This window comes from Notamacropus eugenii, chromosome 4, assembly GCF_028372415.1.
Source record: "Notamacropus eugenii isolate mMacEug1 chromosome 4, mMacEug1.pri_v2, whole genome shotgun sequence".
Taxonomy (NCBI): domain Eukaryota; kingdom Metazoa; phylum Chordata; class Mammalia; order Diprotodontia; family Macropodidae; genus Notamacropus; species Notamacropus eugenii.
In genome coordinates, this window is record NC_092875.1 from 424,073,995 (window position 1) to 424,093,392 (window position 19,398).

Consider the following 19,398-nt stretch of genomic DNA (forward strand, 5'->3'; position numbering starts at 1 on the left):
ACTATATTGTTACCCCAGTAGGTGAGGTTTGGGGATTTACTGAGCACTATGCTAAATATGTTAGTTTGCTTTTGTGTGTTTTGTATCTAACCTGTTCTCTAGTCAACCTCTAATTTTTAACCAATACCAAATAATTTTGATGATTATTGATTTGAGATCTGGCAGACTACTTTCTTTCCCATGATTACATTTTCCATAATTATTGACCTTGTTTCCCTTCATGTGAATTTTTATAATTATTTTTTCTTTGTGCAGTTTTTAAAAATTAAATAACTTTTAGTTTTCAACATTCACAAGATTTTGCATTCCAAGTTTTCTCCTCATCTCTCCCTTCCACCCACCCCAAGAAAGTGTGCATTCTGACTACCCCTTCCCTCAATCTGCCCTCCCTTCTATCACAACCCTTCCTTCTCTTATCCCTTTCCCCTCTATTTTCTTGTAGGGCAATATAGATTTCTATACCCCATTTGCTGTATGTCTTATTTTCCAGTTATATGTAAAAACAATTTTTAACATTCATTTTTAAAACTTTGAGTTTCAACTTCTCTCCCTTCCTCTCTCCCCACCCACCCCATTGAGAAGGCAAGCAGTTTGATATAGGTTATACATGTGTAGTCATGTAAAACACTTACATAACAGTCATGTTGTGAGACTAACTATATTTCCCTTCATCCTATCCTGCCCCCATTTATTCATTCTCTCTTTTGACCTTGTCCCTCCTCAAAAGTGTTTACTTCTAATTACCTCTTTTTCAGATTTTCCCTCCCTTGTATCATGCCCCCCACACTACTTATCCCCTTCCCCCCTACTTTCCTGTGGTGTAATATAGATTTTCATACCAAATTGAGTGTGCATGTTGTTCCCTCCTTAAGCCAAATCCTATGAGAGTTAGGTTCATTCTTTCTCTCTCCCCTCCCTCCCTTCTCCTCCATTGAAAAAACTTTTTCTTGCTTCTTTTATGTGAGAGAGAATTTACCTCATTCTATTTCTCTCTTTTTCCTTCTCCCAATATATTCCTCTCTCACCCCTTAATTTTATTTATTTAGGTATCATCCCTTTATATTCAACTCACTCTGTGTGCTCTGTCTATATATATGTAATCCCTCCAACTACCCTAATACTGAGAAAAGTCTCAAGAGTTACAAATATTGTTTTTCCATGAAGGAATGTAAATAGTTCAACTTTAGTAAGTCCCTTATAATTTCTCTTTCCTGTTTACCTTTTCATGCTTCTCTTGATTCTTGTGTCTGAAAGTCAAATTTTCTATTCAGTTTTGATCATTTTGTCAAGAATGCTTTAAAGTTCTCTATTTCATTGATTGACCAATTTTTCCCTTGAAGTATTATACTCAGTTTTGCCGGGTAGGTGATTCTTGGTTTTAATCCTAACTTCTTTGACCTCTGGAATATCATATTCCAAGCCCTGTGATACCTTAATTTAGAAGCTACTAGATCTTTTGTTATTCTGATTGTATTTTCACAATACTCGAATTGTTCCTTTCTGGCTGCTTGCTATATTTTGGCAGCTCTGGAATTTGGCTACACTGTTCCTAGGAGTTTTCCTTTGGGGATCTCTTTCAGGAGGCAATGAATGGGTTCTTTCAATATCATTTTACCTTCTGGTTCTAGAATATAGGACAATTTTCCTTGATAATTTCTTGAAAGGTGATGTCTAGGCACTTGTTTTGATCATGGCTTTCAATAATTTTTAAACCATGTCTCCTGGATCTATTTTCTCGATCAGTTTTTTTCCCAGTGAGATATTTTACATTGTCTGCTATTTTTTCATTTCTTTGGTTTTGTTTTATAATTTATTGATTTTTCATAAAGTCATTAGTTTCTATCTGCTCCATTCTAATCTTTAAGGAATTATTTTCTTCAGTGAGTTTTTGGACTTCCTTTTCCATCTGGGCAGTTCTGCTTTTTAGGGCATTCTTCTCCTTATTGGCTTTTTGGATCTCTTTTGCCATTGAGGTTAGTCTATTTTTTAAGGTGTTATTTACTTCAGTATTTTTTGGGTGCCCTTAAGCAAGCAGTTGACTCATTTTTCATGATTTTCTTGCACCACTCTCATTTCTCTTCCCGATTTTTCTTCCACTTCTCTTACTTGATTTTCAAAATCCTATTTGAGCTCTTCCATGACTTAAGACCAGTTCATATTTTTCTTGGAGGCTTTGGATGTAGGAGTTTTGACTTTGTTGTCTTTTTCTGTTTCTATATTTTGATTTTCCTTGTCACCAAAGTAAGATTCTTTTTCCAGGTTTTGCTCTTTTCCCCTGTCATTTACTTGACTTTTGAGCTCTTGGTCAAGGTAGTTCTCTGCTTCCAGTGAGGGTGGAGTGGTGTACTGTCATGCACTCTATCCCCCCACAATCCATGGGCCAAGAGCTCCAGAAACAGCAGCTGCTGCTGTCCTTGCTATTACTGTGGCTGCAACAAGCTCCTCCATTCCCTCTGCCAACTTGGGACTGGGGCTGGACCACTCTGCGGTCTCACACAGGTCTGACAGGTTTTTTCACTGACCTTCCTATTTGTCCTTGGTATTTTGGGATTGTGAAGTCTGGAAACCACTACAGGTGCCAATGATATAGACTCCCCTTCCTCTCTAGGGCCTCTCCCCCCAGGCCTGCTCAGGTCCATTCTCTGCTGATTGGTCCATGCTAGAGTGCACTCTGCTACAGCCTGGAATGACAGATGCTTCCTGTTGACCTTCCAAGCTGTCTTAAACTGGAGATTAGCTTCACTCCATCATTCTGTGGGTTCTGCAGCTCCAGAATTTGTATAGAGTCATTTTTTACAGGTATTTGTCTGGCTTTGGGGGGAAAAGTTTAGCAAGTCCCTGCTTTTTATCCACCATCTTGGCTCTGCCCCCCTATAATTATTTTTTCTACCTCTGTAAAATAATTTTTGGTAGTTTTTACTTGATATGGCACTTAATAAGTAAATATTATCATTTTTATTACATTTATTTAACCAGTCTATAAAGAATTAATATTTCTCTAATTATTATAATTAGTTATAATCTAATTATTAATTCTCTAAATTCTTCTGAAAAGAGTATTTTGTAATTGGATTAATATGGTTCCTGGTGGTATCTTAGCATATAGGCTTCCAAGTATTTGATACTTGGAATATGAATTTCTTTTTCTATATTTTCCTTTTGGCTTTTGTTGAAATATGCAGGAATACTAATGATTTACATAGATTTATTTTCTATCCTGCAACTTCTTTGAATTTATTGTTCCAATTATTTTTAGACTACATGACTTCTAAATAAATCACCATATTTGTAAAAAGCAAGAGTTTGTTTCCTTTTTGCTATGCTTACTCCTTCAATTTTTCTTTCTTGTCTTGGAATTCAATCTATTTACTTACGAAGTTATGTGAGTCACCAAGACCAGAAGAACTATATCCTAAGGTAGTAAAAAAAATGTTAGATGAGATGCAACTTAGTGGCAAAAGAGATAGAATGTTTTAAGTGGTAGATATAACTTTGAATCAGGCACTTACTTGTTGTGTGATGCTGATCAAGTCACTTAACTTTTCTCACTCTCAGTTCATCTGTGAAATGGGAATAATAATAGCACCTACCTCAGAGGGTCATGGTGGGGATCAAATATGATAATACATATATGAAGTGCTTTGTAAACCTTAAAGTGCTATATGAATGCTAGTTATCACATTATTACTAAGCAAGAGTCAGCAACCTTTGAAAGCTTGTGGAAAATAAGAAAGTTACTACAAGACTGGAAAAGGGCAAATGTCCTGCTTTTCATTAAAAGAAAAACAATGAAGTCTGTGAAATGTAGACCAATGAGCTTGTCTTTACTTCCAGGAAAAGTTCCTGGCATAGTTAATAAATGTCCAGAAAGGGAAGTGAGTATCGCAACATCAGTTATCAAGGACAAGTGCATTGTGGGAACACTAATATGTTATTGGAGCTGAGAATTAGACCTGCCATTTTGGAAAACAATAGGGAATCATATGAAAACAGTATGTAAAGTGTCCACACATCTTAATGCAAGGATTCCATTGCAAGATCTGTAGCCCAATAAGGTCATTTACACCAAAATATTTATAGTAACATTCTTTGTGGTAACAAAGAACTGAAAACAAGATGGATGATAATCAATGGGAAATGGCTAAACTAATTTTGCTACATGAATTTAATGGAAAAATGTGCTATAAAAATGATGATTATAATCAATATAGAGAAATATGATCTGCTAGAAGAATCCTGGAGCCAGGTGAATGACTTTCGCTTAAGAGGATTTAGAGGACCATCTATTATTGGGATCTAGGGAATGAGAACACTTTCATTTATGAGATTACAAAAGGTTCCATGAAGCCCATTGGCATTCTCTCTCTCCCAATAGGATGGGGAATTAGGGAAATTATGGAGAGATTAAATTATAATTCTTTGAGAATTGGTAGGAGATTGCACTTGTTTGGATATGGAGAATTGGGAGTGATTCATTTGCATTATTATGTTTCTTTATTATTCATCTTGCTACTCTGTCTTAATTAAAGACTATGCTATTGGGTTTGTGGTTCTGGCCATTTCTGTGAGTTCTAGAAATTTTAAAATTTGAAGAAAACTCAATCAGTTTCTCCTCCTCATTTCAATGATTTCATTTGGCAGCAAAGATCTCTTTCCTGAGGTAGGCTTAGATGGTAAATCAACATCTACATTAGAGAGAAGAAAAGAAGAAAATCTACACATATAATTTGTGTGTCCAAATGTCATTTATTTAAATACTCCATATGGAAAACAAAGGTCTCAGAAATGCTAGAGGTGGAAGAAGTTCTGTGACCAAGACTGTATACATGTTGGGGGAATGATGTGGCAGTTCAAAAAAAAAGTGACTTCCCAGTTTTCTGTGTATGTGGGTGTGGGGTGTGTGTATATATGTGTATGTGCGTGTAGGAAACATTCCATATCTGATATATGTTAGGGAAACTCCCCCACTTTTCAGGAGTTTAAGAGTGGCCACTGATAGGGAAGCAAGGTATTTTCTGTTACTTATATTTGCAGATTTACATTTTTGCATCTTTGAGTACTTTAATAGTGTTGAAATAGCAAAGAAGGGAGAGATGGAAGTGGAGAGATTATCTGATATCCTCTCACCAAATTTCATAGAGATAGGAGCCTGTTTGTCATACCCTTGGCTAGATATCTGAGAAACTCCCTGTACAGGTGAGCATGAACTCATATAGAGAATAAAAGTGCCAATGTTTGTTCACAGATTGAATTTGATTTAACTCTTTATTGTCCTGACCCAGTCGCAGCTTCTAAAGCATGCAAAAGGTGCAGTGAACAGGTTAACATTCATTCAGAGCCTTTTTCTTAGTACTTCATGTGCTAGAGTGCCTTCTTTGCATTTGTGATTTAAGTTAACATACTTAAACGTAGATGATTGTTCAGGGCTAGGATAGGTCCTAACAATATGTGGCATCATCACGTACCCTATCCATGTCAACCTCCTGGAGTAGGAAGAGATGACTCTATATATTTAGACATCCTGAAGCAAAACCCCATTTACTCTGTACTAGATCTATCTCTGATGAAAGAAGTTTATTTTTTTATTTTTACTTTTTTTATTTTTTATTCATAAATTTATTTATTTAAATTTTCAACATTCATTTTCACAAAATTTTGAGTACCAAATTTTCTCCCCATTTTTCCCCTCCCCCCCAAACACCGAGCATTCTAATTGCCCCTATCACCAATCTGCCTTTCCTTCTAACATCCCTCCCTTCCCTTATCCCCATCTTCTCTTTTGTCCTGTAGGGCAAGATAACTTTCTATACCCCATTACCTGTATTTCTTATTTCCTAGTAGCAAGAACAATACTCAAGAGCTGTTCCTAAAACTTTGAGTTCCAACTTCTCTTCATCCCTGCCTCCCCACCCATTCCCTTTGGGAAGGCAAGCAATTCAATATAGGCCATATCTGTGTAGTTTTGCAAATGACTTCCATAATAGTCATGTTGTGTAAGACTAATTATATTTCACTCCCTCCTATCCTGCCCCCCATTGCTTCTATTCTCTCTTTTGATCCTGTCCCTCCCCAAGAGTGTTGACTTCAAATTGCTCCCTCCTCCCACTGCCCTCCCTTCCATCATCCTCCCCACCCTGCTTATCCTCTTCTCCTCCACTTTCCTGTATTGTAAGATAGGTTTTCATACCAAAATGAGTGTGCATTTTATTCCTTCCTTGAGTCAAATGTGATGAGAGTATGCTTCATGTTTTTTCTCTCACCTCCCCACTTTTTCCCTCCACTGAAAAGTCATTTACTTGCCTCTTTTATGGGAGATAATTTGCCCTGTTCCATTTCTCCCTTTTTCCTCCCAATATATTTCTTTCTCACAGCTTAATTTCATTTTTTTTAAGATATGGTCCCATCCTATTCAATCCTGTGCTCTCTCTCTCTGTGTGTGTGTGTGTGTGTGTGTGTGTGTGTGTGTAATCCCACCAACTACCCAGATACTGAAAAAAGCTTCAAGAGTTACAAATATTGTCTTTCTTTCCATGTAGGAAAGTAAATAGTTCAACTTTAGTAAGTCCCTTATGATTTCTCTTTGCTGTTTACCTTTTCATGGTTCTCTTCATTCTTCTGTTTGAAAGTCAAATTTTCTTTTCAACTCTGGCCTTTTCATCAAGAAGGCTTGAAAGTCCTCTATTTCATTGAAAGACCATTTTCCCCCTGAAGTATTATACTCAGTTTTGCTGGGTAGGTGATTTTTGGTTTTAGTCCTAGTTCCTTTGACTTCTAGAATATAATATTCCACGCCCTTCGATCCCTTAATGTAGAAGCTGCTAGATCTGTGTTATCCTGACTGGATTTCCACAATACTTGAATTGTTTCTTTCTAGCTGCTTGCAATATTTTCTCCTTGACTTGGGAACTCTGGAATTTGGCCACAATGTTCCTAGGAGTTTCTCTTTTTGGATGTCTTTCAGGAGGTGATCAGTGGATTCTTTCAATATTTATTTTGTCCCCTGATTCCAGAATCTCAGGGCAGTTTTCCTTGATAATTTCATGCAAGATGATGTCTAGGCTCTTTTTTTGATCATGGCTAGTAGTCCCATCAGGTAGTCCCATAATTTTTAAATTGTCTCTCCTGGATCTATTTTCCAGGTCAGTTGTTTTTCCAATGAGATATTTCACATTATCTTCCATATTCTTATTCTCTTGGTTTTGTTTTGTGATTTCTTGGTTTCTCATAGAGTCATTAGCCTCCATCTGTTCCATTCTAATTTTGAAAGAACTATTTTCTTCAGTGAGCTTCTGAACCTCCTTTTCCATTTGGCTAATTCTGCTTTTGAAAGCATTCTTCTCCTCATTGACTTTTTGAACCTCTTTTGTCCATTGAGTTAGCTTATTTTCAAGGTGTTATTTTCTTCAGCATTTATTTGGGTCTCCTTTAGCAAGGTGTTGACCCGCTTTTCATGCTTTTCTTGCATCTCTCTCATTTCTCTTCCCAGTTTTTCCTCCACCTCTCTTATTTGATTTTTAAAATCCTTTTTGAGCTCTTCCATGGCCTGAGACCGCTGAAAGTTTATTTTGGATATTTGGGATACAGAAGCCTTGATTTTTATGTCTTTCCCTGATGGTAAGCATTATTCTTCCTCATCCAAAAGGTGGGAGAAGATATCTGTTCACCAAGAAAGTCACCTTCTATAGTCTTATTTTTTTCCCCTTTTTTGGGCATTTTCCCAACCAATTACTTGACTTTTGGGTCCTTTGTCAAGAGTAGGGTATACTCTGACTATCTGTAAGATCTCAGTTCCTCCAAGGTGGCACAATCAAGCATGTACACTGGTCTGGCAGAGATTTTTGTGCCCAGAATCTTAGCAGTTACCTCTCCACATCCACCTGGTCTCCAGTTTTGCCAAGCCAGCACTGGGGGCTGATTTTCAGATAAGCTGGATGGGCAGAGCCACCATTCAGTGTGAGATAAAGATCGGTTCCCTCAGGGCCTCTACACAGGGCTGAGGTAATATTCAGTTCCTCAGTGCCCCCAGGGGTTTTTATGCTCCAAAAATGGATGTGGGCTGCTATAGAGGCTGCAGTGGGAACTGCTGCCGCCTGCCTGACGTGGCCTCTGGGGGCTGCAGCCTGAGGCCAGAGCTATGGGAAAGCCTTTCTCCCTTCCCAGCCAGCTGAAAAAACCCTGTCACTGACCTTTGGTGCCTGTGGGTTGAGGGATCTGTGAACCACTGCTGCTGGGACTGGGGATTCACTGCTGCTCTGACTGGGGATTCCGCAACTGGAGATTCTGCCCCCGAGGTGTCCTCCTCGCAGAGTCATACCACGCCAGGTGGCCAAGGCTGGGCTGGGCTCCGCTCTACATCTGGTGCAACTGATGTTTCCTGTGGGCCTTTCAGGTCACCCTGGCCTGGAAATCTCCTCCACTCTGTTGTTCTCCACTTCTGCTGCTCCAAAATTTGTTGAGAGTCCCTCTCTACAGGTATTTTATGGGCTGTGTGGGGGCAGCCTGTGTATGTGTGTCTTCCTGATGAAAGCAGTTTAAAAGTATAGAAATGCAATTGCAGCAAAGAGGAATTAAACTTTTTTGACTTGGCACTAGAGGGCAGAAATGGGAGCAAGGAGTTGTAAAGAGGATAGTTTAGCATGGATGTAAGGAAAACTTCCTTTTGTTTAGAACCCTATATGGGTGGAATGGCAGGCAGCTAGGTTCTGCAGTGGATAGAACATTGATCCTGGAGTGAGGAGGATCTGAATTCAAATACAGCCTCAGACACTAACAGTGTGACCCTGGACAAGGTATTTAACCCTATTTTACCTCAGTTCCTTATTTGTATCTTTTCCAAGAGAACCCCAAATGGGATCACAGAAAGGCAGACACTACTGAAACAACTCAACAATGACAACACAACAGATAGAATGGCAGTCTTGGCAAGTAGTGATACCTTCTCTGAATGACTATTTGCTGGGTATGATGTTGAAAGGATTCTTGCTTAGGTAACAGTTGAATTACATTACTTCTTTTTTTTTTTTTGAACTACATGACTTCTGAGGTTCCATCCAACCCTGGGATTTTACAGAGGAAAAAAACCCTTATTTTATAAAATCAAAAAATTGTTTTGTTTTTTTTTATCATTTTATCATAAAAAAGTTTTAAAAGTAAAATAACTTTGAAAAGTCCTATTACAAGTATAACATAAATATCACTTTAATGTGATACAACATTCTCTATAATCTTGTAATGGTCTAATAGTACTGCACAACTAATGAGTATCAGACTTATATTTTTAAAAAAATATAATATATTTTTTAAAATTATAATATATTAAAAATCTTTAATATATCAATAAGATAGACTCTGTTGAATTATTATTTAATATTTGTTACTGTTGTATTATTTATGGAATAACATTAAATGGTTATTATTTAGTAATTTATGTTTTCTTTGAGGAATGGAAATAGAAATGAAAAATTGAAATGTTAGGTAACAACGAGAAGAGGAAAAGAGTGACAGAGTAGTCATAAAGGAAAATTACATATCATAAATGTAAGGCAAAGCAGAATGTTTCCAAAATGCAACTGATTTGAGTTGTAATTATATAAATTATAAGTCTTATTTTAATAAAATATTAACTTTGCCAGCATATTAGAATGGTTTATATGGTCTCAGAGGAAGTGATAATCGGTATTGCACTCACTTTTTTCCTAGTTCTAAAAACAATGCAAAGATAATAACTTACAGGCTTCGTAGAAACAATGATTGTGTCTGAGCATATTTCAGTTAAGTGATAAAGACTAAAATATGCTATTTGTGTTATGTTTATTAATTCTTATAGTTTTTATATAGTTATATGTGCAGTGTTACTTTATGGTGTATTTATATTTACTGTTACAGATTATGGGTAAGATTCTCAACCTAAAATTTTCTCACAAAATTATTTAAAAGAAAAGCATTAATCACAGTGCATTAACGAGCTAGATTGGCATTTTATTAATCTCTCATGGAACTGTGGAAATAGATTGATACTCATGGATTCAGATTCCTTGGTCTTTTAAAAATAAACATAAAAAATGAACAGCTCACCAAAGTTTTCTAGTTGACCATCCTTCCTCCATGAAGTGGAAAGACAGCAATATGCATATTCATTTGGCATGAATCACTATTTCTGCTGGGAGGATTTATGACTATTTCCAAAACCAACCTAGTGAATAATAAAAGACACGATGACTTAATGATTATTAGTGTTATTACTCTATACTTGGGTTTTATTACAGTTTCATCTAATGATATTTGGTCTGATTACCTGGGAAACAAGAGCAAACTGAGATTAATTTTTTAAGTTCTTTGCCAGTTGACTCCTTAGGATATTATATCTATATGTTAGTCAATTATCCTAGAAGAAAATTGAAAAATTCAGCCAAATGTCTATATGCTTTCTTTGCATAAAGCTTTTGGAGGCTTGGTATCAAGTACAAAAAAAAATCTGGGTGATTGAAGTTTGATCTAAATATTTAACTTTTCATCTAGATGTTTTGTCGCTGTGAAAATTAAAGTCAATGACTCTATGTAGGATGATGCATCATATATTTTTGTCCAGATTTATAGTTATAGCTATATTTCAGAACTTAAATAAAAATCATTATGAGTAGATATATTTGTCATTTTGAGAATGAGGAGGAATGAAAAAGAGAGAACTCTTATCGAATAGAACTTGCAAGAATGTCTTAATGTCCTCCCGGAGTTGTTATTGTGGTGAGTATCTGGCTCAGTGCAGCCTTGTTATAGGAACTGCTTCCTGAATTTATACCTGTGTCCTTGTAATATTGGCTTCAGTTATGATTTTCAGTTCATATTTTCTTAGAAATCACAGTGCAGATAAATTCACATTTTTAAATTGTCATCCTCACCCAGATCCTGACAAAGTATAAATTAGGAAGATGCCAAAAACTAGTGTTTTCATAAAAAAGAAGGTGGCTATATAAACTTCAAATAAGGTAGAAATGAAAGAACAACTAAATTTTCCAGTTTCTGCCAAACAAAAAATGTCCACTCAACAACCCTCCCTCTGCAATATACACAAATATCATGAATCATAAGATTATAGGACTCAGAAAGTACAAAGGGCTATTAGTAAATTCATGAATTAATACCAAATCTATAGCTTTCCATTGTCAAAAATAATCATTTGTTGCAACTTAGGGCTTTTATTCATTACTATTATAGTGACTGACGTTAAAAGATAATGTGTTAGAATTTTATACATTTCCTATCAAGGACTCTGACTCACTCAATAATTTTGCATCACTATGGTCATATTGTCATAGACTCTGATTTAAGATCATACTCTTCACATTAGAAATATGAGTCATGACTTATTGAACAGGGTTAAATTTCTACCTTGTTTGTAGACACAAAAATATATAGAATGTACTGATTTATAGGCTGTGTACAATTTTTCATAATTTCCTGTATAGTCCTTGAAGTTTTATAGAGAGGGAAAAATCATTAAGCATTATATTAATGCTGTGTTTCAAAGTAATATTATTTCTTCAGGAAGCTAGATGGTCCAGTGGATAGAGTACTAGACCTAGAGTCAGGAAGATCTGAGTTCAAATCTGGCCTCAGACACTAGTTGTGCGAGCCTGGGCAAGTCACTTAACCCTGTTTGCTTGGTTCCTCATCTTAAAATGAGCTAGAGAAGGAAATGGCAAACCATGTCATTGTCTTTGCCAAGAAAACCCCAAGTGAGGTCATGAAGAGTTGGACATGACTGAACAACAATGACAAATTATTTCTTTTTAAATACCTAAAATGATATACACCACAGTAATAATCATGACACTTTCTTTTTTCTTAAAGTATGGCTCTTCATCAATGACAATGTTGAATTTTGGTTTTTTCTGTGGCATATGGGCAAGTAATTTTTGTTTAGGCTTTACTTCCTTGGTAATGTGATGCAAAAAAAAGTTGGTTTTCTTTTTTTTTACTGACTGAGAAATAAACATTCTTGGGCAAACTTGTTCATTTGCCATGAAAGGAGGACAGGACCCATGGCTAACATTTGTTATAACAAATATACTATTAGCGAATGATCAAGACTTCAAATCTTCCATGTCTTTGGTGTGAGCATGTTAAAACTAGTCCATGCTTTTTTGTTTGCAAATTTTCCTAGTCTTCCCATCATGCTTCCAAGGAGAATACTGAATACCTTCCTCTAGAAATCTGGACATTAAGTGGATATCAATGCAGTACACAGGCTTGTTTACATAGGTCAGATTGGAGCGTGGCTTCCACTGCACTCTGGATGCCCTTATTTTTTATCTTCCTTTCTTTTTTTTTATCCTTCCTGCATTGATTTTGATCTTGGCTCTAAGAAGTCAGCAATCTGACTGTAATAGATAGCAAATTCATAAATGACTCCCATACCAGTTATCTCTCATTTCCTGCTTGTTAGAATCAATTTAATTTTTTTGTTCATGTTATTTAGTTCCCATGTTGCACATCACTTCCCATCTCTTCTCAGAGAGTTTATGATACATCTGCGTAGAGCAGAGGTTCTTAACCCAGGTTTTGTGAACCTGTTTTTGAAAAAATATTTTGATAACTGTACTTTAGCCTAATTAGTTTCCTTTGTAATTCCAAGTAATTTTACTTTATGCATTTAAAAATATTATTCTAAAAAGGGGAACCTTTTAAAAAAATATTTTATTTTTTCCCAATTACATATAAAAACAATTTTCTAACATTTTGAAAAAACATTTGAGTTTTAAATTCTCTCTTTCCCTCCCCTGTCCCTTCTCTGAGACAGTGAGCACTTTGATATAGGCTGTACATGTGCAATGATGCAAAACATATTTCCATATTAGTTATATTATTAAAGAAAACACAGATAACAAAAAAGAACCACAAAAAATAAAGAAAGTGAATAATAGTATGCTTTGATCTTCATTCAGACTCCATCAGTTATTTCTCTGGAGATGGATAGCACATTTCATTGTGAGTTCTTTGGAATTGTCTTGGACAATTATATTGCTGAGACTAGCTAAGTCATTCACAACTGATCTTTGTACAATATTGTCGTTGCTGTGTACAATGTTTTCTTGGTTCTGCCCACTTCACTTTGCCTTAGTTCATGTAAGTCTTTCCAGATTTTTCTGAAATCATCCAGTTTGTCAGTTCTAGCACAATAATATTCCATTACAATCATATGCCCCAACTTGTTCTGCCATTTCCCAGTTGATGGATATCCCCTCAATTTCCAATTCTTTGCCACCAAAAAAAGAATTGATATAAATATTTTTGTACAAATAGGTCCTTTTCCCAGAGAAACTTTTTAACTTGAAGAATAGATTACCTAACGGACAACTGTTGATCTACGTTCAGGGTACTCTGTGTACCCACATTCCCTAAAACCATAGTTTACAAGACCCAACCAGTGTGTTTACCTTTAAAACTCAGATATAGCAAGGTCAAAGCATGGGCATTTACTGGAATAGCACAGTAAGAAAAATAACAGCTAAACATTTTCTCCATAAACTATGGGGAGAGATAATGCACTCTCTCACAGATACACATGGTGTTAGTGGGAAGTATAGGGAACATGTGAGGACAAGACAACTATAGGAAATATATCTGGTCAGGGCACATGTTTGTCAAGGTGCCTCATGTATTTAATGCTGCACCAGAGCTGTTGGGATCTGCTACAGACAACATCATTCTACCCACACCTTCTTGCTATTGACTTCATACTGTGTTGGCTGCTGCTTAGCTATCTAGTTTCTGGCTTAGCCAAAATCCTCAGGTATTTCTTTCTTAGGAAAGACTGGGTGCTACCATATATAAAGTCTATACAATGATTCTCAAACTTTTTTGTCTTAAGATTCCTTAATTCTCAAAAATTATTGAAAATTCCAAATTGCTTTTACTTATATGGGTCATATTGATTAATATTTACTGTATTAGAAATGAAAATGGATAACTAAAATGTTTATTAATTCATTAAGGACAATCATAAAACCACCACACACACATATAAGTAGCACTTTAAAAAAAGAAAAATAGTTATATTTCTCAAAAGAAAAAACTTTAGACATTTTTGCAAATCTCTCTTATGCTTGGCTTAATAGAGAAGACAGCTGGATTCTCACATCTGTTTCTGCATTCAATCTGTTGTGATATGTTGCTTTGGTTGAAATACTTGGAGGATTTAACTTCGTGCAGATATATAGATGGAAAAAGGGAGAAATATTTTAATACACAAATAATATCTTAGTATTATTATGAAAATAATTTTGACCTCACCTGGACCACAGTTTGAGAACTTTGAGAATTTTTCTAGCTCTTTTAGAAAAGGCAGAAAATCCTTACCCTAGAACCAAAGAAGATTGCCTTTTCTTGGCTCTTCAGTCTTGACTACTCCAGCTTCTCATCTCCTCAGCAGGAGATTCTCAGTCTCAGGCACCAAAGTCTTTGGAACAAATAATGCCCTTAAGTTTAGCTGTTTTTTTTTTTTAAAGGGGAGTCCTCTTTTGGACTGGGAAATGGCTCCCTATTCACCCTATTCTCCTGAGCATTCTTTTCAATTTTCAATCTCCAAATGCTAGGCTGTCAACTAGGCAATGGTTATTTACCTAGTAATTGCCAAGCAGCTCTAAAGTTCAGGGTTCCTCAATTTTTAAACCCAAGTCTTTTCCATTTTCACATGTAAATGAGTAGACTGAGATAGGATCAGACTAGGTGCGGAGGTCATCCATCTGCTCCTCTACTTTCTCAGTCAAATCTCTGGCCCTCTTACACACAGATGTGGCTCAGAGGGTCTAAGGGGCTTGTGAAGTTTCTGTACACAGTCTATATACACAGACCATACACAGACTATATACACTTCTATACACAGACTACAGTCTATAAGTCATTGAACTCAATTATTTCCCATCCTTAAACTATGTTTTCTGTTGTATATTTTTGCTGTTTACCACAACATCTACTTTTGTACTGAAATCATCCCGGATTTATTTAGGCAGTTCTAATTGAGTCTTGGCAAAGTTTCTCCACCTCCTCATCTTCTGTGACAGATGTTGGAGGGATGATTTTCTTTTTTACTTTGGAAAATATTTTTATTGATATTTTCTGTTTCTTGTATCACTGTAGTTATTCCAAGTATCACTCTTCCTCTCCTCTCTCACAAAACCATCCTACATGACAAATAATATTTTTTTGAGGGGGAAAAATCAGCACAACTGATCTATACATTGAAAAAGTCCAAAAAAGCCCCCGCCTCCCAAGTGTTATGTGTGATGCCTATGGACCTGCTGTCTCCACAAAGGGCTAGGTTGGCAGTTTTCTTCACCTCCCTTCATTGGAGACTTGCTTGATCTTTCTCATTTCTGGTGTGTAGTTTTTTTCCATTTATATTGTTGTAGTTCCTATGTATATGGTAAATGACTTTTAATATGGTCTTTTTTTGGAAAATGCTTATCTTTGTCCCTTGAAATGATATTTCTTGATGTTTATCAATGTCCATTAAAATGAATGTTACCAACCTCTTTTCTTAATCCATCCAAAGAGAGTCTATGAGTGAGGCCAATTACGTTGCCCCTTTCAAGTTCTAAAGATATCCTCAAATGGTTATGGTCTCTGTTATCTCAAGCCTCCCCACTCTGATACATTCCTTGTGTGTTCCCAGTTACAAACACTGAATTGCATGTTAACTAATTGACATTAGTTTTTACTTCAGAGTTTTTACTTCAAAGATATAGTAAGAATAGGATTATAAAATTTTTCTCCCTGATACTTCCAGGGGCATCAGATTTAATACAGCTTCTGTATAGGGTTGGCCCAGCTATGGCATCACTGCTGGATGGTGAGCTACCTTCAGCCTAGATTCTAAAGGTTGCTCTTCACTCCTTGAATCCTCAATCTGCTGGCTGCAAACCCTGGAACAGGTACCAGTCCTGGATTTCCTGGTGGCTTACTCTCTGGACTTTTGAAAACTCACAAAATTTTAGCCTCATTCATTTAGAACCTGAAACAAAAGAACAAATACCATGTCAAAAAAAAATTGAGGTCCATATTCATGGGTCACACATCAATCTTGGATGAAAATTAGCCCAAAGTCTTTCCCTTAGCAGCACTGTCTCCTTTCTTTATTGGAATGATTCTCTATAGGAAGACAGATCAAAATGGACTGATTCTGTTTAACTAGAGTTTTTTGAATGTCTCAAGTTCTTGCTTATGCAGAAACTCAGAAATGATACTCTCCATTGTGTGGTTAGAAGACTGGAATCAGTTATAAACTATCTACATTTACTAGAAATCTCTCCATCTCACTTTCTTTTCATGTCATCGCGTCTCTGGAAGCAGGTTCCCTCCTCTCTTCCACTAGGGAAGGAATCGCATCAGTCAAGTATTCTGCATGTGCTTATAAAGACTAGGCTCATTGGCCAGGTCCCTGTCATACTGCTCTCAGTTGCATGTTAGCTCAGGGTGAAGGAGGTCTAGTCTCTCTTTATAAGCTATAACTTTTTTTTCTTTTCTAGTTCCTTTTATACTGTCACAGGATCATAGAACCATAGATTTAGAACTGGGAGGGATATTAGAGGTCACTTAGTCCAACCCCTTTCATTTTATAGGTGAGGAAACTGAGGTCCAGGGAGGATTAGTGACTTGTCCAAGGTCACATAGATAGTAAATGTTTTAGCCAGGATTTGAACTTGTTTTCTGACCCTGGAACCAGTGCTCTTTCCACTGTACCATATTATCTCTAGTGAAAATGATAAGATTGCTAAAATTCAGTTCTTCTGGTATTAGGTAAACTTGTTGGTTGTTGGACCAGGATTTCATGTTTAGATATCAATAGTCACATTAATATTTATAGATGGTCTAAATGCTCTGATTCTCTAGCTTTCCTCTCCCCCTTTCCACAATTCTTCCACCATCTCTCCAGAAGTGGAAGAGAGCCACACAGGATTGAAAGATGTTTTGTATTTTTCTTTGTTTCCTGAATTACCATGGCCAAATAATTCATCACCAAGTGTCCAATCTTCTGGAAATGATACTCTCTGTATTTATTAGGCTGGCTATTGGAAAACAGAAAGAGTCTGTTGCTAGGACTAAATTTCAAGCATTTAAAACATGGAAGAAATTGGTAGAGTTTACAGAAAGACAAAACCTTTAAAAATAGAGGGTTATCTTTATATAGGGTTGAGGTATCCTTTAGGACACTGTGGAAGGTGAGAGAAATATCAACAATGGCTTATATGATTGGGGGACTTATAAATCACAGTTACAACTTAAATTTTGTAAAAGAGGAGAGCATGTCATGAACTTTTATTTTGTATTCTACTGTTTAAAATGATTAATAATTTTGAGTAATTTTAAAAGTTGCAGAAGAGGAATACTATCTGCACACTTTGAAAATGAGGGGGAAATGTACTATGTTACTATAGGGAGCTTCATGTAGAAGAATTTCTGGCTTAGCTATAAATTGCCATCTGTACAAAATATAATGACATATTGCAATCAATAGTGACCAAGCCGGATATTTGCAGGTCAGTTATGGCAAGAGAGGAAGGCAATTTCACATTGAGAATGAGTAATGGAAAAGATAAAAGGTAACCTTGACAGGTAATCCTGTTAAGAGGGAAATTGAAAAATATTTAAAGAGCCTGATTTGTGCTAATAGTTAGTTCTATGGAATTACATCTTTGATGAATATACAGTATTCTAAAAGATAACTTCCTCGATTTAGTAGAAAAGCTTTTCTGTGACCAGAAGAGTCTGAATTTTTTTGGAAAATCATTGTTAGCATTTGTTAAATAATAGGGACCCATCAGTAATACAGTGTGTCATTTGGGGAGAAGAACAAATTAGCAGGTCTTTATTTAGCATCTAGTATGTGCCTAAGCCTGTGTTGGGTCTGTGAGAGATAATTTCTTCTCCAACTTCAAGGAGTTTACTGTCTGATTGAAGAGACAAGGTAGACAATGTAAAGCAACAGTGAATAATAAAACGTAATGAGTGAATGATTGTGCCTTATGTATGTCAGGTCCACTGCTGCTCAGCATTAGCATTTTTAATCCTTTGAGTTCTTGCAGTAGCCTACGATAGTGATTTAGGGTTGTTTTGCTGCAAAAGAAGACTGACTTATTGAAGGCCTGACCATTTCTTGCCTTTTTCTTACTGTTGCTCAGCAGAATATTGGGAGGAGTAGACTACAAGTATTATTTGAATATATATACATGTATGTAATAGATATGCATGTATATATATAATAGATATGTGTATATATACACATACATCTATAAGATATATTATAGGTATGTATATATACACACATACATATATACATTTATGTGTATGTGTGTGTATATATTTATATGTACATATATACCTACATACATACATATATGCAGTCCAGGACCCTGAATCAAAGAACTTCAGCAATGCTTCCAACTCCACTGAAAAATGGCTCAAGATCACAAACAGATATGATTTTATCAGTGGAAATGACATACAAGATGAGGCATTACCTTTTGCTTTGCTGACGAATCCTAAGGACCATGAGGACTTTACATCTGACTTGGAGCTGAAACCTTCCATAGATGTCATCTCCTTCATTAGAATGTGAGCAGAAACCCTCTGACTTTTCTATTTCTATCCCCAGTGTTTAGCACAGTGCTTTACCCATAGTAAGCACTTAATTGATGCTTCATCCACTCATTTATAAGAGTTCAGAGTAGGAGAGACCATTGTGGAAGAGTCAGAGAAGGTTTCTTAGAAGATACAGGACTGAATTGGGCCTTAAAGGATGAGCATTATTCAAATAGAAGGAGGAGAACCTTAGAAGCAGGAAGGAGACCAGCAAAGAGGAAGGAGAAATGTTTAGAGCAACTCTCATTGTTTTATCAATTTTATTTAGCTCCCTCTTCTTAAAATAGAGGGTTATTAAAATTCACTTTCTGTTAAAAATAGACAAAAATGTTTGGAATTTCGTAGCCTTTATAACTATATGTTTGGTTAATAACATAGGTGTAAGTCATACTCCCTGAGGCCTACATTAAAATGTCATAATATTATACTTCAGAGTAACTATAAACATAACTTTAAAATCAATTTTTTTTCTTTTTTTTCTTTTTTCTTTTTTTTATTATTATTATTTTTTAATGTTTAACAATCACTGCCATACAATTGAGATTTTATCCCCCCCACACCTACTCCCCACTACCCCCCTCCCTCCCCACGACTGCATATAATTCTGTATAGGTTCTACATATACTTTCCTACTGAGTACATTTTCACTATAGTCATGCTATGTAGTCAGACTAAAATAAATGAAAGAAATCATATAACAAATCAAAACATGATACACAAACACATACACATACACAAACATGATCTGCTACATTTTGT